Raw genomic sequence first — 24,971 nt, 5'->3', positions numbered from 1 at the left:
CATAGGTAGGATATGTAGGTCCCCTTGGTGGGACACCATCTAGTTTTTTCCTTCTATGTCTATTGTCTGTCCTTGGTGCACCAAGCTGTCCATGTCTGTCAGTTTATGTCTGTGGTTTTTGTTTCTCGTTGTTTAAATGTTTTATGTTTCATGTTCAAAAGAAAAAAAAATGGTAAAAACTTTATCTGTCAATCGTTCACATCTTGATTTGGTTTTAACTCGTTTCAAAAAGGAACAAATGAATAAAAAGCAGTTTCAATTGGCCTTTGGAGCCCTGCACCTGTAGCTTGGAGCATAGGTCAGCTGGAGAAGCTGCCTGGGGGCTAACCGTCCCCACAAACTGATCTTAAAGGCTCTAGCAGCTCCTTGGCTTCTTTGGTACAGGAGCTGATGGCTGTTTCTCTTAGAAAAATCCCTGACTTATTATTAGATTTAGCAGGTGACAAGGTGCTTCTCTTAAAATCATAGCTAGAAAAGTAAAAATGGTGCTTGGTCTAAATATTAAAGATAGGTGTAGCCACTTCAATTTTGTTTCTGATTGGTTTTAAATGTATAAATATGCTCTACATGCCTTGGTTATGTACTATTGGCTTTCAAGTTATTGGATATGGTTAAAAAAGTATAATATTGGTAACAGAAAGTTGGCTTAAAACTGTAATTTGGACGAAGTCATTCTAGACAACATGTGGCATGAGCCAACCTAGGGAAACAGGTCTAAATTGAGATAATATTTTTATGGAATTCTTATCCTAGAAATCAGGCTTCTAAAAGATTTTAGGGCAATGTCTCCTTGTTGAGGTATTGGAGACTGCACCATCGTGCGTTCATATGTAGGAATTGGCAGTCAAACTTTGTAGCTTGAAGGATAGACTCGATGTTTTGGAGACTGGATTTTGGAGACTAGATTGTTAGAGGTTTTTTCCAAAGTTGTGGTTTGCCCTGAAGTTATCTGTATTTTAATGCTAATTCCACTGCCCCAAGGACAGCTGCCTAGTCACTACTCAGAACTCAGGTGACCTTGTGGTTGTGCTCTGGTGTTACAAGGAGAACGTAAGGATTGTGATTAAGGATTGCCAGTGTTACATTGAGTAACTCAAACTTATTTATAATTGAGAAAAAATCAAACAGGTAGAGATTGTTACAAGATTTACGAAGGATTGATGAGGTTTTAGAACTTGTGAGAGCATTATACCCTGTTTGCTTACTTCAACCGCCATTCAAGATAGAGTTAGAGGATTGCTAACAGCCTTGTATTATGTAATTTTGTTGCTTCTTCATTGTAAGAAGTTAGAACTTAAATCTTTCAATGTATATGGAAATTTTTACTACAAACCTTTGCTCTCAAAATGAGCTTTAATATTTGGGGAGTAGCTGTCCAGAAAAGAATATTTGAAACTAATTTTAAGCTTCTAAGGATATGTTAATTGCCAAAGTACCTCACCTTACCAGAGGACTTAATTTTGTGATCCTCATTGGAGATAAAGCTTTTGTCATTAGTACAAAATTGTAGGCTAGGGGGCTGGGGATTTAGCTCAGTGGTAGAGCGCTTACCTAGGAAGCACAAGGCCCTGGGTTCGGTCCCCAGCTCCGAAAAAAAGAACCAAAAAAAATAACATTGTAGGCTAGAGTCATGGAAGTATTTTAAAAAGAAACCTGGTGAAACATACCTTATTCCAAACAGTAATCAAATTGGTTATTACAAAATACTGATATTTGGCCTATTACATATACAAATTTCAGGCAAAATTGATAATTTTACTCCTTGCATGCTTTTGTATTTACTGTAAATTTGTGCATGCAACCCATAGAAAATGCGCTTAGTGTATTTATAGGTGGTTCATCTAATGAAAAGGCTACATGTATGATTGGATCACTTGTTTATTCTCTTGAGTTTCCCCTGCTTCAATACAGACTATTAAATTACGTGCTGTAGCCACTGTTTTTAAATGTTAAAAATCAAGCTTTCAATTCATATACTGATAGCCAATGGCTTGTGGTTTTACAATTGATTAAAAAGTTTTCCTTTTTTTTTAGATACTACTAGCCCTCAAATTTTACAATTACTTAATGCTTTATTAGAGGCAGGTTTTCTACTTGAAATCAGTGAGTGATTTCAGTGTGAATGTCTGACAACTCACTGTCCTTTCAGTGCTCTGGCTCAGAGAACTAAACAACACCATAGACCCAGCTCTTTGAAAATGGTAATGGAGTTGATAACACACCCTCACAAAAAGAGGAAGACTCCATTTGCTTACTTTCAACGCCCAGCCTCACCCTGCCAACTCAGGGATTTCTAAATAAGGCTAAATCTGGACCTTGTTTACAGGATTTGACAATTCTAATTAATGCTTATGTTTAGGTAAATAAAGCTGGTGAGGGGCTGGAGAGATGGCTTAGTGGTTAAGAGCACTAAGTACTGTTCCTTTATAAGCCATTTAAGAACTCAAACTGGATTGCCTGGACCCCTTAGCAAGGGAGAACAATAATACCGGGCAGATTATAGGCCTTACATAAGAACAATTAGTCAAAAAATCTCATTCTTTATATATCCAAAACAATAATGCTAGAGACAATAATTTGGTATACAAGTCAATTTATAAATACAAGAGCTCAGTGTCCTCAATTTAATCCTCGAGGACTTACCTTAATAAATAATATTTTTACTATATCTTTATAAATAAAAAGGGGGAGTTATCCCTGCACGCTAAACAATGCTCCTTTTATTTCAATTTTAAAATTTGGATGCCAAGGTTTATGGCACCCTACAACTAGGCATACTTCTGCCTAGGTGAAATAGAAAGACCCACATATTGGCATGATCCTGTCCAGGTATTTTATATGGGGAAGAGGGAATCTTTGTGTTTTTTCTACAGGATGCTGCAGGAGTGTGCCAACTGCCTGAGTGTCTGGTGAGACATGCTGATCCTGGGAGCATGAAGATTCAGCTCTCGTGGTTCTGGTTCCTGGAGTCATTCCTGTGCCCTTAGAGGAAGACGGAGGATTCCCCCTCATCTTTTGTCATCACAGAAATTCTGGCGTTGCTGCAGTCAGTGTGTCCTGTCCCACCGAGGCCTGCCCTCTGACCCTCTGTGCACTGCTGCTTGCCGGAAGCTGCTGTGGACTGGGGAACTCTGCCCTGGTTCTGCAGATCTCAGACATGGTTCCATTGCCTGCTGGTTGGTCCAGAGAAGAATGACCGATCCTGAACTGTCCTGGGAAAGACCTAGGCATTTTCGCTGCTATTGTGGCAGCCATTACTGCTGCAGCCATTGTGTCTGCAGTGTCTGGAGTTACCCTCCCCCAATCTATTGTTAGGCAAGCACAGTGGGTGAACTTTCTGGAGTAGTTGCTAACAATTGGGAATTCTAAATTTTTATTATAGGAGCGGCTTGACTACGGCCCTTGGTGGTAGCAGCTGAGGAGAACCAGATGAGGTGCCCACTACTTATCATCGGGAGAGGCTCAACTTCCACAATCTCTTTAATGCCATCTGGCTCCTGCTCTTCGCCCCTGGGCTCAAGTAAGAGGAATGAGAAGATGATCCAATGTAGCTTTCCTCAGCGACAGGCAACTTCCTCTGACCCTTGACCAATCTAGACATGGAGCCTTGAGGGCGACAAGGTGATCCTATGACAGAGAGGCTGGGGTCTGAGAGGTCGATCCTAAGACAGAGGTAGCTACACCCCGTTTAAACGTACGGGCCGGTCAAATGCTTCTCTGCCCAGTTTCTCCCCCAATAAACACACATATAGCCCAGAACGGTGTGTTACAGCATAAGTTCATTTCTAGCCATTGGGGTGCAGTCCTAACTGCAAGAGTGGCTCGCCATGGCCGAGCTGGGCACTCTGTGAGGCATGTCTGATCTCTCTCAGACCACTACTTCCACCTAATGGTTTTTTATAAAAGAATAACGGGGGAGATGTAGTGCCATATTGGATTTGGGCCTGGCTGCTTTGTAACTGCATGGCCACAGTAAAAGTCATGGGATTGTTGGACAGAGGCCTCTCCCATGTATTTACGGCACAGGAAGAAAAGACCAAGTAGTAAACACCCGATATCTCCACTGCATGACCTCTGCTGAGCCCGGCTGATGCATGTGGAACTGACACACCTGGACCACACCTGGGTGGTGGTCAATTTACTTCTGCCTTTTGCTTCCTCAGCCTTTATCCTTGAGATTTAGGCTGGTCTTCTGGGATTTCTCCCTAATTAATTCAGGTCTCCTAGTTGGTCTTTTGTTACCGAAGTCATGAGCCAGGTAGTCACGAGCCAGGGTTTCCCACTGTGCTTCCCAGTTATTTTCTACCTGGAGACTTGGGTATATAAGTGAATAAAGCTACAGGAGACTCTCACTCTTCTTCCTCACTCTCGCTCTTTCTTCCGCTCTTCCTCTCTCTTCCTCTCTCTCTCTCTCTCTCTCTCTCTCTCTCTCTCTCTCTCTCCCTCTCTTCCTCTCCTGGCTTGACACGATAACCTGTGTGTGTGTGTGTGTTTCTTTCATCCCGTAGGCTTTCGCCCAATTCTCGGTACCAGGTTGGTGCTGGCGCCGACAAAGATGCTCCAACATACAACAAAGACACGTGCTCCACTATGTTCATAGCAGCCTTATTTATAATAGCCAGAAGCTGGAAAGAACCCAGATGCCCTTCAACAGAGGAATGGATGCAAAAAATATGGTACATCTACTACTACTCAGCTATCAAAAACAATGACTTCATGAAATTTATAGGCAAATGGAATGAACTAGAAAATATCATCCTGAGTGAGATAACCCAATCACAGAAAAACACACTTGGTATGCACTCATTGCTAAGTGGACATTAGCCCAAATGCTTGAATTACCAAAGATGCAATCCACTGACCACAGGAAGCTCAAGAAGAAGGATGACCAAAATGTAGATGCTTCCACTCCTTCTTAAAAGGGGAAACAAAAATATCCACAGGAGAGGATATCGAGGCAAAGTTTAGAGCAGAGACTGAAGGAACAGTCATTCAGAGCCTGCCCCAATGTGGCCCATACATATACAGCCACCAAAACTAGGTAAGATTGATGAAGCTAAAAACTGCATGCTGAAAGGGACCGGATATAGATCTCTCCTGAGAGACACATCCAGAGCATGTCCAATCAGAGGTCAATGCTAGCAGGAAACCACCGAACTGAGAACAGGACCCTCTTTGGGGCAATCAGAGGAAGGATCGAAAGAGCTGAAGGAGCTTGCAACCCCATAAGAACAACAATGCCAACCAACCAGAGCTTCCAGGGACTAAACCACTTCCCAAAGATTATACATGGACTGACCCAGGGCTCCAACTGCATATGTAGCAGAGAATAGCCTTGTTGGGGCACTAGTGGAAGGGGAAGTCCTTGGTCCTGCCAAAGTTGGACCCCCACTGCAGGGGAAAGTCAGGGGGTGGTAAGTGGGGTGAATAGGGGGAACACCTGTATGGGGGAGGGGGTGTGGGAGGGGATAGGGAGCTTATGGACAGGAAACCAGGAAAGGGAATAACATTTGAAATGTAAATAAAGAAATGTATCTAATTTAAAAAAAAGAAATTCCAGGAAGCTTTCTGTAGGACCCATCAAATTAAAGCTCAAAATAAAGTGTTATGTCTAAAATGGCTAGAGTCAGAACCAACCATGAGGTGGCACTTCCTGTACCTACATGAGCAGCTCACTGTAGGTTTTGTGGTTTTTATCTTCTATAAGCTCATAGAGAAAGATGTTCAGGGTTATAGCGTCAGCCCCACATGCTGAGCTGCAGCCCCGATGGATCAGTCTCAGGATGTGCATTCAGTAAAACTTCGGTGCCTAGTGAACGTGATTGTTGGGGGGAGGGGGAGTAATGGGGGGAGGATGGGGAGGGGAACACCCATGTAGAAGGGGAGGGGGAGGGGGAGGGTTAGGGGGGATGTTGGTCCGGAAACCGGGAAGGGGAATAACAATCGAAATGTAAATAAGAAATACTCAAGTTAATAAAGATAAAAAAAAAAAAAACCTTCGGTGTCTGACTGAGATTGGTGTTTGTACAGTTTGTGGGGTGCCTCCTAGACCCCAACAAAAATAACTATGTATAAAAAAGCAACTGCTGCCATGTTGCTGGTCTAAACAGAGACAGTGGCTCATAACTACTTCATGCTTCTATTGTAGTTTGATGAGGATGTCAGATATCTATAGTTCTTCCACCTCAGGGTGTGCCCCCCCTAGCTTCCTCGAGCATCCATTGGTTGTGTGCAGCTCATAAAGTAATGCAGGTGAGGAGGAGGAGGGAGTCGCTGAGGTTTAACTTTGTGTTCCTCTTCAGCGCTGAGTCCTGTATTTCTGAACACTTTCCATACCTCAGAGAGAAAGTGGATCTGCCCTCAGAATTCAGTCCTTAATGAAATTCAAAGAATGAAAAGTACTTCCCAGAAGATGTAAAAATAATTGTCAGTGGAAGACGCGCTAGCAAGGTTCGTCCTGACAAGGCGCTAGAAATGTTTGCCACTCAATTTAATCTAACAAGCAGCAAGACTTTTTACTTATGCAATGGATCACCAAGTGACAAAATGTCCAATCCCAGAGTTCTGGGTAGGCAATAGCTACAGCAGACTCGGTTGTCTCGGTAAGCTGATGTAGAGTTCAAGCTGTAATTTTCTGCTAAATTTACTTGTTATATGCTAGTTACTGCCAGTTTCAGACTTTTGAAGTACAGATTAAAACCGGATGAGGAGTTAACACAGCCATGTCACATTAGTTAAGTAACATGGACAGTATATGTGTTCTTCATGGAGGAGATGGATGGAGGTTAATTAGATTTGTTTGAGTGAATGCCTAATTTGTCTTTTCTTGATTATTGGATTTCACTAAAAGTTAAATGTACAAGGTATATAAAAATAATGTTGTGAAACATACATGAATAATGCTTCACTAGGAAAAAGTAAATAGCTATAGATAGAAAACAACTAGCATTTCCAACATCCCACAGGAATCAGAGGTCTGTGTTGAACACTGATGACTGGGTCTCAGCCCAGGATAGCCTTATTTGGCTTGCCTAGGGGTTAAGCTTTGTCATTGTTTTGCCCTGTGTTTTAGGTTCTAGAATTTCCCATATACAGCTATAAACTATACAATAATTCAGAATAAGAATTCAGCATGACAGGCTCCGATTTGGGTTAAAACCAAATTGGAATTTCATCACCTTTTTTTTTCTTCCAAAGAGTTTTAAATATAATATAGTAAGTATACAGGATAATGGGTTACATTATGGCATTTCCACATGTATATCTCATGCGTTCTGGTCATATTCTCCCTCCAATACTTCTCTTTACCCTCCCACTCCTGCGGATTCCCCATCCTCTTCCCAACTTGTCCCTCCTTCATTTTCATGCTCTTATGTCTTGACCCAATGAGTTTCATTAGGGTTGCTTTTGGGACTTGTCTGAGAGACTGTGTACAGAAACAGGCTACATAGCCTTGTCAGTGGCTGCCCCACTAAAGGACATGTTTCCCCTTCTGTCAAGAACCACCAACTACCTATAGATCCTCAAAGAGAAAAGAGATCTTCTGAGCACTTCCTCCTCCATGGAAGAAGGAAGGGTGTTGATGAGTTGAAGTTCTTGCAGGTCTCAGGTAGGAAATAAGTTGCTGAGAATTCAGAAGGACAGTAGCCTGTCAAATCTGGAAGACACACCCACAACACTTCCATCCTCAGGCTCTTAGATTCTTCTCTCTCATCTGTGATGTTCTCTGAGCTATGGAAAGTATGATATAGGTCTCCATTTACGGCTGAGCACTCATCAGTCCTAAATATTCTCAGCACTTGAACCAGTTGTGACTCTCTGCAGTTACCACTCACCATTGAAAAAAACAAATCCATGACGCTTCTCTGACTGAAAATGGGAGCAGCACTAATTTATGGACATTAAAAATCATTGACAAGACAAGTTGATGAGTAGATGACTCCATTCAGAAAAAATCAGCATCAGAGCTTCTCCCCCTTAGGGCCTTTGTTTCCCTACCCACACCATTTGACCAGGTTCACAATATCACGTATGAATTGCCACCTATGCACCTTCAAGCCAATCAAAAAGCAGCTGATTTCTCTTATAAAAGACTTGCTACTACTCTATCAGTGGGTTGATCTAGCTTGGGTAGATGTTAGTTTAGCATTGCATTAAAGGTCCATCAGGGAGTAAGACTATTGATAGCCATCTCCCCCTGCATCCTGCATAGCAACTTCCAACACTGTGAGGGCCAACTAATGTGGGAGACGCTTCCAGCAAAGCTTCAGCTGGGTTGCTCTATGGCTGCCACAAGAGAATGTGTTGTCTCCCACCACAGGGTCTTACCATCTAGTTCTTGTGGTATCAACAGCACTGAAAATAGTCTTCATTATTTTGAACCTCAGCTCCCCAGACCCAGCAAATGACTTGTAGAGAAGTAGCTGGCTTGGCTCTAGGATTTTTACTAAATGATCCATGACCCCTGGGAATATTTTTCTTTATGTGGGTACTAGTGTTCAAACCTTTCTCCTCTTTTAAAGAAAGAAAGAGAAGCAATACTTTTAGGTGAGCTTAGACAATATCAGTTTCTCTTATGAATATTTTTGCACATTCTTAGTATTGGCTGCCTTCCCACACACCTCTGTCCTCTATCTTCTTGTCTGCCTTCCTCTCTTTTAACTGTCTACCTGTAGAATTCCTCCTTTCATTTTCAAATCAAGAGTGTTCTGCTGTTTCTGCTTCCTCGTCATATGGCTCTGTGCTCTCTTGACTCGACATACACTCACATCCATGTAAATGCACTGTGTAAAAATTAGGAGCTCCACTCTGCACATGAGAGAGGTTGAGGCCCTACTTATCTTTCTGAGCCTGGGTCACTCACTTGATACAACATTTCCAGCCCCATTTATTTTCCTGCACATTTCTTAATTTCCATTTTCCTTTCCTGATGAATGGAATTCCACCTCTATGTACCAGTTTCATTATCCATTCAAACGTTGACTGAATTCCAGGCTTGTTCCATTACCTTGCTGCTGTGAAAAGAGCACGTATAAGCATGTGTGAAGCTCTGTGGTAGAAGACAAGACTGCAATCACAATACTGCAATAGTTCTACCTTTATATTGTAAAGAAGCCTCCACATGGATTTCCAGAGAAATTGAAGCAATTTGCTCTCAACCCCCAGTGTGTACAAGTACAGGTTCTCTGTTCCCAAATGTGTTGCCTGTTGGTGGCCAGTCCTGCATCCAGCCTAGACTGGGGCAGGCAGCAATGGGTGGCAATGGATTGTGGGGGCAAAAGTTGTGATTGCAGAGCCTAAGGTAGCTCACTTTGGTAAATTTTCTCTTTAATTAACTCTTTGATATTCTATAATCAACACATCTGGTATCTGGCAATAAGGATAGGGCTCTTTTCTCTCTGGCTCAAGGTCCTCTAGTAACCAGGAGAAAGGCTTTGGAGTTTGTAACTCTTTGTGAACCACAGAGACAAGAAAAGAGGAAAAAATGAAAGGAAGAGAAGAGAGAAAATTCAGACATGCAGAAAAATCACTTCTTCTTTCTAGATGAGGCAGAGAAAAGAAACTCCAACAGCCTTTATTGCTGAGAGAAAAGAAACACTCCAACAAACCTTTATTCTATTGTCAATATTTATACTTTCTTTTAAAAATTACCCCATGCAACCATCAGGTAGAAAGAATCATTACAACAGGATAATTGATCATATGATGATTTTTTTAAACATTGTTACATTCCCTAAGGTCCCAGTAAGTTTAAGGCAATATAGTGCACGTCATAAATTGATGAGGAATTACAACAGAACTCTTTACATGTCTTTTCATTAAGACTAGTACCTGACTAAACGTTCGTTATCTGTTACTAGCTCCATAAGCTCACTATAAGTTTAAAGCAATAATTTTTATATCTCAGGTTAGCACAGTTTTGTCAAGAGAGAAATTGTCTGTCTTGTGTCTCATTATTTTTAAATAGTGTATAGGCAAAGTAGTCAATATTTTATTTTATTTTCTTGCTCTTACAATAAGTTGTTCACTCCCAGTTTATGACTTTAGTTACCAGATAATGGCCTCACTCCTAACATAGAAGAAATGTTTTCCTTGATTGTAAATTTGTTTCAATCCTGCTTTCTTTTCCTAGTGCAACTAGCCCTAGGCACATGAAGGTTTACAGAGTTCTATTTGCAGCTTTTATTCTATAGAGGGCTTGAAATTACTTGTATAAATTTAGGAATTTGATAAAAATCATTATCAGGAATTATGAAATCATTCCATGAGAGTCCACCTTCCTGTTGATCTGCAGAAAATCTGTCCAGTAGGGCGGGTTAATGTCCAGGGATCATCAGGCTATGGAAGAGTCACAGGAAAGGCATATGGGCAGCAAGAAGCAATCCTTAGATGAAGACTCTAAGGACCTCACATTCTCAGAGCTCAACAGTCACTTTCAAAATGGTCACCATCTCCAAAAAATTCACTTACACACCTTAGCCTTTCCTAGACAGCTTCTGACAGATTCCATTTGTTTCTTGATGATTTCCATTCTAACTAGCATGTAACAGGATCTTCAAGTGGTTTTAATTTGCATTTCTCTGATGGCCAATAATGTTGAAGAGTCTTTAAGTGTTTGCTAGCCACTTATTTCTTCTTATCAGAACACTATTTAGTGACTGAATCTAATTTGTTTAATTAATTAATTAAATTTTGTTTTTTACTGTTTGGTTTTATAGTTTTTTTTTTACACCCTGTTTATAAACTCTCAGATGCATGGCTGGGAAAGATTTTCTTCATTCTGTATGTGTCTCTTTGTTTTTCTGTATGGAAGCATTTTAATTTTGTGAGGCTCCATTTTTTTTTTTCATTGTTGGCCTTATTTTCTGAACTCCCCTTTCTCTGTGTCTATGCATTTAAATGATTTTTCTGACTTTCTTCTATCAGTTCCAGAGTTTTATATCCTAGTACACTAAGTTCTTAAATCCATTTGGAGTTGATTTAGTGACAAATAAGAGATATAATGGAGTTCTCTATTGGATTTCTAGTTGTCCCCAGAAGCATTGGTTGAAGAAACTGTCTTCTGTCCCATGTGTATTCTTCATTGGCCTTTGTGTCAAAAGTCCAATGGCTGCAGCTGTGCAGGTTCATGACTGTGTCCTTGATTCTTTTCTATTGATCCATATGACTGTTTTATGCCAGTGGTGTGCTGTTTTTATTTCTCGGGCTATGTATTCTGACTTGGCCTTAGAGTTGGTGGTATCCCCAACATAATTATTTAGTACAATGAGTTGCTTTGGCTGTTGGTAATCTTTCGAAATTTTGTAGTTAAGGCAATTTTCACATGTCATGAATATTTATAATGCGTCCTGATTACTCTCTGCTTACCATCTTCCTTCTCTTTCCCACCCCTATCAACCTCACATCCTTTCCACTGTTTTTTTTTTCCTACACTTACGATTTATGGCTTTGTTGTGTGGCCCATGTAATAATGCCATTTACTTATCCAGAGTATAGAACCTCTGTTTTAGATGTCGTTCAAACATATGTTGATATAGCTAAACAATAAAGTTACATCCCTGTATAGAACTTATTGTGTTGGCTTTTAAAACTCCATTTATCCTAGTCATCCATCTAGGTACCCATCTGCCATTTGTCTCTTACTTCAGTCTTTGAAACCTAAGTTCCCAGTAACCCCAACTGAGTGATCCCCCACCTAACAGCCATGATTATCTACTTGTTATTTGACTAACTGCCTCTTAGCTTCTGTGTCTTGTCTATGCAGATACTCAGAAGATTGCTTTGAGTTGCCTTAACCACATAAGTTAGAAGAACAGATCAGTTTTTGCTTATGTGTATAGATATTGAACATCTTCTTGTGGTTTTGGCCTTAAAAACAAACAAACAAACAAAAACCAGAAACATTCCCTATACTCCTCCTTCATGACATGCCTAAGGTGTGGCTTTAAGGCTGTTGTCATGCTAGCAGCTAATTAATAAATCTCTTAGTTTTAAGTGGATTGAGTCTATGGCCTTTCTCCAGGGCTCACAGACTTCATAAAGCTATGGATTTTTTTTTAATGGATTTACAGTAGCAAATATGGAATGCCTCCTGGAAAGAGGGCAACACCAAGCAGATGTTGGTGCCCCCACAACTGCTGTGCTACTACTGCATAAGATGGCATATTTTGTTTGGCACATCGGTATCATAATTTGTAGGATTTACAACTGGTAATGCCCCCTGATGCCTCCCTCTGCTCCCTGCTAAGATTCTCTGTAGTATCGTTTGAAAACCAGTTGGTTGGAAGGAAGCTTCCATGACAGTTACAGGTTGATTTCTCTTATATAACCAAGAATTCTAGGGTCTCGAGCAATAGGGTTATAGTATATGGTGCTTATAGGAAACACAGAACAATGACAGGGACTTGGGATTTGTGTGAGCCTCGGGGGCTTCCTAACCAAGAACTCATAAGGAGTTATCCTGTCTCTGGGATTTTTATTTAATAACCCACAGAATTAAGGAAGGGCATTTTTGAAGAGATTTTTACCAGGCAAGCATGTTGTCTCTCTTCCAGTATTTATTTTAGTTTGGTTACAAGATTGCAAGTTTTTATTCAGCTTTTTCATTCATTCCCCTTAATCTCCAACACCTTCATCTCCATTTCTCCTACTCTGTCCCTACTTAAAAGCTCCTATCCTCCACACTCTCTATCTCTGTTTTAACACTGCTTACAACCTACTATCCACCCTTCATTAAGGCACCCCCTTCCCAGTGGTGTCTCTCTAGATTTCTGACTTATACAGGAAGCTAAATTGAATATACAAAATTAGAAATCTGGAGGCAGGATACACACATGAGAGAGAACAAGTGGTGATTGTTTTTCTGTCCTGAGGTTACCCCATTCAGTATAATATTTTTTTTTTGTTTTTAAAAGTAATCATTTCTTTTTTTTAAACATTTTTTTAAGATAGATTTATTTATTTATTTATTTATTTATTTATTTATTTATTTATTTATTATATAACTACACTGTAGCTGTCTTCAGATACACCAGAAGAGGGCATCAGATCTCATTACAGATGGTTGTGAGCCACCATGTGGTTGCTGGGAATTGAACTCAGGACCTCTGGAAGAGCAGTCGGGTGCTCTTAACCTCTGAGCCATCTCTCCAGCCCCAGTATAATATTTTGAAGGTCTTTTTTTTTTTTTTTTATTAACTTGAGTATTTCTTATATACATTTCGAGTGTTATTCCCTTTCCCGGTTTCCGGGCAAACATTCCCCTCCCCCCTCCCCCCTCCCTCCCCTTTTTTTTTATAACCTGAAAGTTTAAGAGTTTAAATTTTCTTTTTCGGCTAAATAAAATTCAACTGTATATGTATACCACATTTTCATGATCTATTCATTGGCTGATGGACACCTAGATGGATTCCATATTCTAGCTATTATGAATAGAGTTCCAGGAAGCCCAGATAAGACAGTATTTTGGTTATAGAGTACAAAGTCTTTTGAGTATGTGCCCAGGAAAGGAATAGCTGCATCACTCTGCTTGATCACTTTTAAAAGAATCTTCATGGTGATTTTCAAAGTGGCTTCACCAGTTTGCATTTGCTTCAGCAGTAAGTCAGGTTTTCTCTTTCAGCATCTTTTGTCATTTGATTTCTTGATCACCATTTTGAGTGTGGTGCCATGGGATCTCAATGTAATTTTAATTTCCATTTCTCTAGCGGCTAATAAGGTTTAAAACTTTAAAAGTATTTATTAGCTATTGATATTCTTTTTTAAAGTTTTTTTTAAAGTTTGTAGCCATTTTCTCAAATAGGTTGTTGTTTTCTTGACATTTTCTTTTCTTTCTTTCTCTTTTCTTTCCTTTTTTTTTTTTTTTTTTTTTTTTTGAGTGCTCTGTGTGTTACAGATATGAACTTTCTGTCAGATTTGCAGGTTGTAAAGATTTTCTCCAGTTCGGTCGACTGCTTATTCCCTGGATTGATTGTTTTCTTGGCTGTACAGAAGTTTTAAATTTCAGGAAGTCCCATTCATTTATCAATTGCTAGTCGTTTCCCGAGTAAACAGAGTCTAATTTATGAAGCCCTTACCTAGGTATATTATATATGGTGTCCTATTTTCTACTTTCTGTTCTAGCACTTTCAGGGTTTTTAACTTTACATTGAGATTTTTTTTGATCCACTGGGCACTGAGTTTTGGGTATGGAAAGAGATAAGGATAAAGCTTCATTCTTCTCCAGATGTACTCCCCCAGCTCTATTTCCTAAAGGTGCTGCATTTTTTTTTTTTGATCTGTACTTTTAGTGTTTCTGTGAAAAAGCAGGTGCCCATAGTGAGTCAGGCTCAAGACTGTCCTTTATTCTGTTGATCTAGATGTCTTTTTTGAGCCAGTATTATGCTATTTGTCTCCACTTATCAATGATATTGGGTTTTCCTATGTATATGTACCCCGTATTATGTTGAGATATGTTCTTCCCATTTCTTCTTTCCTTGGGGTTTAATCATGAAAGAGCGGTGGATTTTGTCAAAGGCTTTTCAGAATTTATTGCAGTAACCATGTGATTTCTCTCTTTTAATCCATTTATTTGATTGATATATTAATTTGCATGTGTTGAACCATATCTCCATCTCTAGCATGAAGCCAAGTGGGTCTATGAGTTTAGCTCACTTTTGTATCTTTGCACCAGTGAATAATTGATATAATAATTGATCGATAACTTTCAAAAATGGATGTGACAGCTGGACATTGTATATCAACTTGTTAAACCTCCAGTGATGGAAATGAGTTACAGTTTGTTGAGTTGTTGCTGAATAAGCCTCATGGATACCCCAAAGCATCAGAGGCTAGTATTTTCCTGTATTGCTAAGTCTATTGGCTCCTCTACATAATTTGATGGTAAGGCCCAATTGCTGAAGACCATACTTCTACCATCAAATATAGAATTTGAGCTGGTATCCCACTAGAAGCTTCCTCCCTACAGACTAGTTCATGGCTCTAGAAGGCATTCTTTATGCTATTAGAGAAAAAAATGGTTATCATCAATATCACCCAACTGATATTCTGATATAATCTATATTCATGTGACTCATAACAGTGATCTGTCTACAAGATATACTTGTGCAACAGCAGCAGAAACATTACCACTCTTTGATTAAATTTAAGGCACACTCCTTGAGCTGGAACCCACACCTGACACTGCTTTAGTATCCAAGAACCATCAAGTAGATAAGTCACAGGCTTAGGGGGAAAATACTACTATTATTCTGCTGAAGGAACATAGCTGTAAAATGACCCTTAATTATATATTGTTATACCCACGGATCAGTGCTTCACTCAACTCTCATCCAAGAAGCTTCTTGATGTAGATGGGAGCTAAAACAGAGACCCACAACTGGACCATGTACAGAGAGTGAGAGACTTTAGAACGCTCAGCCCTCGGTGGGACATCTTTATCAAACATCCCTTTTCCTCTTTAGTAAAAGCGTTTTCAGTGTGAAGGACAGATAAGTTGTAGTAGAATTGGGTGTGCTTTCCACTATTAGAGTGTGTTCGTGACACCAAACTCTATCCCCAGTTACTGTCCAGGCATAAACACAATGACTGATGGATGGATTTTAATACATTTCTCACAGACAGTGTGAACAGTATTTAAATGTGGTCATTTATTTTTACTTGATTTATTCCTCTAACCTTACATAGATTTATACTGCTGATAAAATCTTTGAGTTACATGAATATTGTGAATTGTTCCTATTTCAAAACCACCCTTTTTAAAATTAATTAAACTATTTACTTGACATTCTCCTCCCAGCCCTTCCCTCTCACCTCACCTTCCCCATTCACCACGCCTGCTCTTCTCCTCAGGAAATGGAAGGCCGTCCATGGATGTCAACCAGTCTTGGTATATCAAGTTGCAGTATGACTAGGCACATCTTCCTCTATTGAGGCTAGACAAAGCAGCCCAGTTAAGGAAAACCTACCCAAAGACAGGCAGTGTAGTCAGAGACAGCCTCTGCTTCTGCTTTAGGAGCCCCACATGAAGAGCCAGCTGCACATCTGTCACCATGTGCAGAGGGCCTAGGTCCATCCCATGCGTGCTGCCTGCTTGGCAGTTCAGTCTCATGGGCCACTATGGGCCCTGATTAGTTGATTCTAAGGGTTTCTTGTGGTGTCCTTGACCCCTCTGACTCTTCTGATCCTTCCTCCTGCTCTTCCACAAAAATCTAGAATCTCGTTAGCACCAGATTATAGAAGATTTGGTCCACTTGATGATTATATTTCATTTCTAAAATAATCCTTACACACTGAAACGTTCCTTCTTTTTAATTGTTTTTTAGTAATACTTAATCACTATGAATTTGAGGCAGAGTAAGATGCTAATTATTTAAACAAAGACATGAACTTGATGACATTAATGAAAAACACCTTAAAAAGTTAGTTTAGATCCTTAGAGTCATGATATTGACAAAGTAGTCCTTTGCAGGTAGCTGTAATTGTTACTAGAGGTCTGGAGCAAGAGGAAATTAGATATTTATATCAACACAGTAATTACTTATGGTTGCTGTTATGATTTTATACCTCTAACTAATGTTCTTCTCCATTTTAATATTATTTAAATCCTCATATTTGAAAACAGTAAATTTGTATATTTGGTTTAGTTTATCTGAATACACAATACCAGTCATACTTGGGCTAAAAGGAAATGATTCTACTATTGGGAATTCTAATATTGGCTTTAACATAACTCATAGAAATCATACGTTGGTCCTAAAACTCTCATTATACTGAAAAGAATGGAGCTGTGTAAGCGAAGGATCATGCTGGGCGCCATTTGTAAGCAACGGGTCCGGGGGTACCTGGAAGAGAATGGGGGACAAGGGACGCGAAGAAGGACGCCAAGACAAGAGTCTGATCAAGGCGACAACTTTATTTTTGCCTAAGGCTGAATTTATACCATAACATGGGTAACAGAGGGAAGGGGGAAGTAAGAAACATTTACGCAGGCCAAGGACATAATATTCGTGTGGTCAGGGAGTAGGCTGATGTTGACAGGTTGTCAGAAAGGTCACAGGTTTGTCATATCTATTAGTCAGCAGGATGTTTTTTTATCATATTATTATTCATCTTGACCACCAGATTTGTATTAGCCTTCTGCAGCTGGCTGGGGATTTTCCATGAACCCAGTCATACTTAATTCTAACCATAATAATAGTGTCAACAATGGAGGGCTTCAAGGGCATCGCTCCCAACAGAGCTGGATGTTCCCTTCTCACCTGTGCTGTGAACACCTGAGGCGTCAGTACTTCAGGTAGGCATTACAAGATGACACAAACACAAACATCCCGAATGTAAATGTGTTTCTGATCCGTCATCTATCACAGCTGAAGGAATAAACCGCTTTAGGTCACAAAAACAAAGTATTAAATTTGCTATTTCTGTAAAAAAAAATTTTTTTAAAAATTGAAACCATATCAACTGTCCTATCCAAATCCAATGGAATGAAACCAGAAATGGGTCAAACAAAAAAAAAATCTAGGGGCAAACTAATTTAAGATGCTACATGATTTCAATCTTTTTCACTTGCTAATGTTTATGCTTTGACTCAGCAAGTGGCCTGCCCTGCTAAGGAGTCTACATGGCTCTCAAGAAGCACATGAGCTCGGCTGCTGCTTGGGGAAGCGTTCTGTGTTTGTCTGATGGAGCCATTTATCCTTTATATGATATCATTTATTTATTTATGGCTCTCCAGTGTTGTTCAAGTCCTCTGTTTGCTTACCCACCTGTCAAATTATTCTCTTCCTTATTACAAGGATAGGATATATGAAAATTGCTGTTAGTTCACTGTTTTCCTCTCTCCTCACCCAGAAAATGTGCTCCACTTTCTCTTTGCCTCCAGGGAGAAATGTGGGCTGAGGTGGTGTCCCTGGGTCCTGAGGAGTCACACAGATATGCGTGTGTGGCAGATATGCCTGTGTGGCAGGGAGGCGAAACCATTCTTCTTGTCTATTTTGGAGCAGGTGTTCTCGATTAGTATTAGTTGAGTCCTACAAATCTGCTGCTGACTCTGGAGCACTTATCAAAGTATTACACAGCCCGCGTACCATTGTTAGTTGTTGCGATGAAGTGTTTGTTTAATCTCCGGATGTAACTGTCATCTCTGAGACGTACTGCTAACCTAGGCCTAGTCTTAGAAGTGTCCAGCGCCTGTACAATCTTATCTAGGCCTAGAGTGTTTTCAGCCCCAGAGACTTACTGCTGAATACATTCAGCCTTTCTAGTTCTTTCTGAGTTCAGGCTGGCCAGATGTTCTGGGTCAACCTCCTCTCCAAGCTGACAGCTTCTCTTAGCTTCTTACAGGATTGCTGTCTGTCCTCATGCTAACTTTGCCAGTCTCTTCTAGTCTTCCGGCTCCTTCTCATTCTTTGACTTGTTCTGTCTTGTCCTGTGTCCAGCTGTTTTCTCTCTGCAACCTTTCTGTTTACCAGTGTCCCAGTAAAACAGCTTTCGCTCTCCTTTTCTCTCTACCTGCTCTCTCTTAAGGAGCCTCTTTTACCTCTCTCTCCTGATGAGAATTGGGCATATCCTATTCTGTCAAATCTTTCTCTGATTTGTCACTTTGTCTGCCGTTCAATTAGACATCATTTTCAAACATGAGTATTTCCTTCTACAAACTGACTTTTCCCTCATTGTTTTGGATTTAAGGGTGTGTACGAAGGGTGTCTCTGCATTCCAGTCAGAGCCATTAAAGGTGAGTGCTAAGGCCGAACCACACCATGACTAGAAACAGGATTTTCCAGTAAATAATAAAACCTCACTCGTGGGGGCAGGGGTTCACAATGTATCCTGCAACATTGTTGCTTCTGAGAAAACTGGCTCTGGGGTTCCTTCTGCCATCTTGTTAACATCTGGTTCAGTTAGTGCTAACCCATTCTCTTTACATAGTGGACAAAGCAGGATGTGCATTTTGGCACATTAACCTTTGATAAATCTTGGTGAAGCGCATTGCCAGCTTCAGCTTACTAAATGAAATGTCCTTTCCTCCATCTCTTACCTTCTCACCTGTGACAGTATTCTAACAAACTCTTTGCCAAGTCAGACTGTATTTTCCAAAGATATTGAATTTTCTCTGAGAATTTATTCAAAAGTACCCTGAAGCAAAAGAAAAACAAAACAAAACAAAACAAAAAAAACTAAACACATAAGACCAAGTAAACATTACTGAATATGTCAATATATCTCCTTACCACCATGTTGTTTATCATCCCCACTGAAGTAACCATTACAGAACCAACGACACAGCATGTCCTCTTTATTATTACAAGGATAGGAGGAGGCACATGAAAGCCAAAAAGTCCCCATCGCCTGGATTTTCATGATAACCCATGTTCTTCCCGTGTTGTTATCTCAGTTTACATTCCTTTCTAGGACATTATCTCAGGATCCTCTGGTAGGAAACCTCTCAGCACTTGAAGGGATCCATTTCTAGGTCCAGATGCAAAGCCCGAGATCTGCAAATTAGAGTCCGGGCAAGAAGAAGGCTTGTGTTTGGGCTGTGTGCAGTGAGGCCGCAGCCATCCCCATGAATCACAACGTTGAACGGGCATCTGGAGAGAGCCCTCTCTTTCCTCCTCCTCACAAATTGAGAAACAAAGACAGAAGTGAGACTCGTGGTGAGATGATGAAACTCTACTTTATCAGATTAGTTTGTTTTATTTTTATGTGCTTTTATTGCACATTTTCAGGATTCTAGGTAATTCAGAGGAGCCCAGAGGTCCTAGGACAAGCCCATATTAGAAACTCAGGTGATGGGAATTTAGAGCTTCATGGTTAGTAAATGAAGGTTCTGGTGCTAACCTTAAACACTGTGCCTCTCTGAACCACACAGCCTTGCCCACATTTCAAGCCTTGAGTGTGTCTTGAGGTGCAAGCCTTCATTTTTCTGAAGCAAGCTAGCAAACTGCGTGCCAAAGGATCTTAAAAATAGAAGCTCTTCAGGGGTATTGACATTCTCAAAATCATTACATTGTACACTTCTGTGCGTGATTGCCATTTGTTTAAAAATTCCTTCTCTCCCATGCTCAAAATACCATGATTAAAAAAAAAACGGCTGCCGCGGAAACGATGTTCTGGCGTGTGGAACTATTATGATAGTTTCGCTGCAAAGTCAAATATTACTTCTGTAGATGAGAAAAATGGATCTAAAACCAGAATACAATATAATTACAGGTTTAAAAGCTGTTGACTTAAAAGGCAAACTTTTCTATATTAAATTCTGAACAGTAAAATTGAATATTCCTTGAGTGCCGCCTCTCTGAGAAACCCACAATAGATCATATTTCAAAAGTAACAACTTGCAATATTTTTAAAGCTTCAGGGCTACAATAAACAGAGATTAAATTTCCAGATGAAAGGCTGGGACCTTCGCTAGACTTTGTGGCGGAGAAAATAGAAAGACAAGGCCAGTGTGTTCTCTGACAAACGTTAAGACCAGGAAGGGAAAAATGCTGAGATAAGACAAATGGGAAGAAAATTCTAAAAACACAGAAGAAAGACTTCTGGGAGGACTTTCTGATGATCCTTTCGTTTTACAGGCATTTAGCTAATTAAACATTCACAAAGCAAACGCAATTGTCTCCAGTTTATATGCTCTTCTAAACTGGCAGGATGAAGTCTTGGTCTTCAAACGCTGCCTTTTCTTGCCACCAATTACTCCATTTCATCTGGGATCTAAACATCTTAAGTTATTCTTACAAGACCTTAAAGGTGTGTATGTGTGCTGTAGACACATGTTTACATATGATAAGATATGGTCCTCCTTCCCAAAGCACTTAATACACAGCACACCTAGTAGACAGTATTTCTATATTAGCATATATCGGAACATCCGGAGATCTCAGTGTTTGAAGTCCCCACCATGTTTCCAACAGTACATGGTATAATAAAACACTCTTTACTACTACAGAGGAGTGGTATGGGCTCAGATACTGAAGTTTCTTTTTCTAGTTAAAAAAAAAAATCTTTGACAGCAAGGTCATTTGAAAAACACTAACCATAGATTGCAATTGTTTTCTCTGAGGATTGAAGGAGTTGTTTAATGTCTTAATTGTTATGGCAGTTCTTCGTTTCAGAGCTCACAAAAGCAATTTTTGCAAAACCCAATTCCATTTGACTCTCAGTATGCTCCAATAAGATACTCATTAACAGCATCTAGATTTCAGAGAAGAAATACTGTCTTAGCATGATCTCGTGGTTAGCCAGAGAGCGACGGGTGACCTGAGCAGACTCCGTTTCTTTCTTTCTCTCTTCTAAACCCTGTGATGACGCTAATGAAGTTGCTCACGTTCAGAAAATAAAGAGAAGGAAAGAACATGTCTGTGTACGCAAGACAGAAACTGAATTGTGGATTTGGCAGGAGATGCATGGATCCTCCTATTTAATGGCTTTTCCTTTTTAGTAAAAGAAGAAGTGAGAAAAGTTACTAATGAGAACAAAGACAGGTGAAGCTATGTTGGATGTTGGACAGAGAGGTGTACAGGAGCTGGCGGGGATGTAGATAAGAGAGCTATGTGTGGTTACTGCTTAGTGCCCAGGGTCCACTTCAAGTGGTATTAGCTTGGTTTAGGTGCATGCAGGGTCAGCTGTTTGGGTGCAGGGGCCCTACTACAACTAGAAGAGTAGGATTCCAGAGAGGTGGGGATTTCAGCAGGGAAATACAGAGAAGGCAGAGAAATTGAGAGGGAAAATAGAATGATTAAATCGATGGACCACGACCTAACGTGGAAACAAATGAAATAAAGTCCCAAGGATCTGGAGGAACTGTTGAGGGGAGAGGCAGGGCTGGTGTCTTGGCAGTCACAGAAGCGTGAGGTTCTTAAGGTTAACTCCTGGTGGTTACTGTGTACTAGACACATGGTGGCCACAAATGTGCAGTGTATGATTGTTTTCTGTCAGTTAACTGCATGTATAGTTTGTCAGTTAACCGGAGGTAAGGATTTGGTGATTTCTAGAATTCGTGTTAAATATTCTCTGCACTCTGACATGAAACACAGTGTGGTCTCTTTGGAAGATACTTCAGACCCATCATACAGAGTCACAGAGGTTTACCACATGGTTTGAGCATTATAGCCCCACCCCATTTTTTTTTTTTTTTTTTTTGCTGGGATGGATCGCAACCTCAAAAAGTCGGTGCCTCTGTTGTGCTCAGCTCTTGATTCTTATTCCCAACAACATTCTTCAGGGAAAGGAACAGGAGGCACGTGTCTCCGATCCTGGCACTTGGAAAATTGAGGTGCGAGCCTCATGAGTTCAAGGCCAATTTGAACTACAGAGGGATAGACCAGCTCCAAAGAATACGTCATCAGAGATTCTAGGAATAGCAGCTGCTTTTAGAGCTAAGGCAATATGTATGCACAATTGTGTCATGATGTAGTACCATTTTTTTTTTTTTTTACAAAAAATAGGATGGGAGAAGAGAATAAGGACACAGGAGTCAAGTAAAGAGCTTTCAGTGGCTAAAACAGGAGACGCTACACATTAGAATTTATCTCTGAGGAAAACAAATTATCCTCGTGTCAGTTGCACATGAATTTAACTGAGCGATGCGTTAATTTAGTGCGTGGCAAATGTGCTACAACTTCCATAGAAGATTCTAGATCAAGAACTTTCCATCTTAGACTGTGAAAGTGCGTGGTGACTTTCTTCCAGCGAGTACTGAAGGAGAAGAAGGGGGATAACAGAGCAGCTATGGGAGAGGAGGAACACAAGACTCCCCCTCTGACAGGAAGTCAGGGTTAACATCAGGGAAGGCGTGTGCTGCTCACGCGCTCGGGTTTATGTGGTGTTCACAACACTCCGCCCTCTGTGAGAGTACTCGCAGAAGCCTAAAACTCTAGGTTGAGGAAAGTATTAGAAAACCAGAGAATAAAGCATGCGTCAAAGGTGCATCATTAGTTATGATGACTGCAGTATGAGGAAGCGATGCTATTCGTTACCAGCAGAAGCCCCAGGCTGCCTCCACCGAAGCTTTGTACTATCCTTGACATCTTTGAAACCCCTCTATAAAACTATATCTGAAACAATTTTGAAGTTTATGAAAAAAAAGAAAAAATACACGGGATCTCTATAGAGTCTGCGTAGTTGCCTGGAATTTGGCACTGAGTCTCCGCAGTTGTCCTCGCTGTTAAATTATCTCTTCAAGCCCTGGGCACTCCAGCTTCCCGTTCTTTTATGACTTTCTCCAACGTTGCCTTGACAGCAACATGGCACTTGCAGTCAGAGCGGCTGGTTGTTTCACGCGATGTAAAATAATTACAGAAATGCAATTATCTTTTAAATTTCAAAGGCCGCTAGCTGTTTGGAAGATTTTAATGAAGCTTTTATTAGAATCCAGATTGCTCCCAGTCTCACATTTGTGCTTGACCCATGACCTCAAAGGCCCGATAAATATGATGGGGGGGGGGGATACTTCACAACACTCACAGTTTGTGACTCCTGGTCCTCTCAGCATGGTAGACCTAAGCTCTATCTATGGATGGGTATCTCTCTTGATCTCCTGTGTGGCAAGCATTGTGTGGTCTGGTGGAAACATAGTGTAGGAGACACCATCTGAGGCCTCTGGTCTTTTGGTGTTTCTCGAAATGGTGCATTACTCAGGAGACAAAAGTTTTTTCAAAACTGTACTCTGGTTTTGATGCCCAAGTGAAGAGGCATCAAGTATTCTATTTTGTAGAGGAGAAAGGAGCAGGGTTGTTAAGCATGGGGCTACAAGAGGGTATAGAAGGAGTACTAAAAACATTATATATGTACATATATATGAAATTATTAATAAAAGTTTCTCATTCTCCCTGTTAAGAGAACATTGTGCCCTGTAACATGGCCCTAGGAGATATTTTAAGATTGAAATTTTTAAAGGGACATATAAAAACACTTCCTTTTTGGGATCAAGACTTCATGACATGGCAGCATCACGAAGATATACTATTTTAATAATAATTAAATATAAGAGGCTGTTTAAACCAGTCTCTAACTTTTACAAATTATTAGCGTCACTTAGAATCAAGATAAATTCTCCACATAGTATCTACTTTCAAAACAAGGCTATAAGGATAACTTGGCTTGGCTTGTTACCTTTATATAATTAAGGTAATTTTACTGTATATTAACAATATTTAACAAGAATGAAGATCAATAAAGCAAGGCCCTTTTTGTATTATTGTTGTCAAGCCTAATCGTGCACAAAAGCATGGGACTAATTTTTTCAAACATATTGTAAAAAGCAATGATTGTCTCTAATGCATAGAAAATGTAAGCATAGCTCATGGCAGAATAGTATTGTCTGTGTTCAGGGACAGCCCCAGCTATTTAATGAACAAATGGAGGAGCGGAGGCTATGTCCCCAAACACATTTTACACATAGATTATGGAATGGTTGTCCTTATTTGCAAGTAAACTTAGGCCCCTTAAGACTTTCTCCCGTGGACAAATAAAGGAAGCAATATCATTGTATTTTTTAAATAGAGAAATATGAATGATCCTGAAGCTATGGGGAAATTAATGCCAATTAAAACAACTGTGCTGCTGGGAATGGGCTCTATTTATCCTTAGATGACTGCTTTTGTGGTATCTAAAAGATGGATGAATCTCATAAGTCATATGTATAAATCAATGCTTATAATTTTCAACCTTGTTTTAGCTTTTGTTTTAGAAATGGTGCTATTTTTGTTCCAGCTCACAATTCTGAGGATATCAGTGTAAATTATTTAAAACGCACACTGGCGTGTTCACTGCACCGTCATCATCTTTCCATTTACATTACCATCCTATCTGTCCACTTTTTCCTCAAGAGAAGTATGCATTTGCCAAAAGAAAGCCTTCTTGGGGTGTTAATTATGTACAAGAGAAAACCCAACTGTGAATGGATTTTCAACATCAAGTGCATCATGATTTTAGTCTCCAGCGCTTTCTTGTAAATGATGGTGAAGGGCTAA

Source organism: Rattus norvegicus, chromosome 7 (genome assembly GCF_021556685.1).
Source record: "Rattus norvegicus strain SHRSP/BbbUtx chromosome 7, alternate assembly SHRSP_T2T, whole genome shotgun sequence".
NCBI lineage: Eukaryota > Metazoa > Chordata > Mammalia > Rodentia > Muridae > Rattus > Rattus norvegicus.
This window is presented reverse-complemented; position numbering follows the sequence as displayed.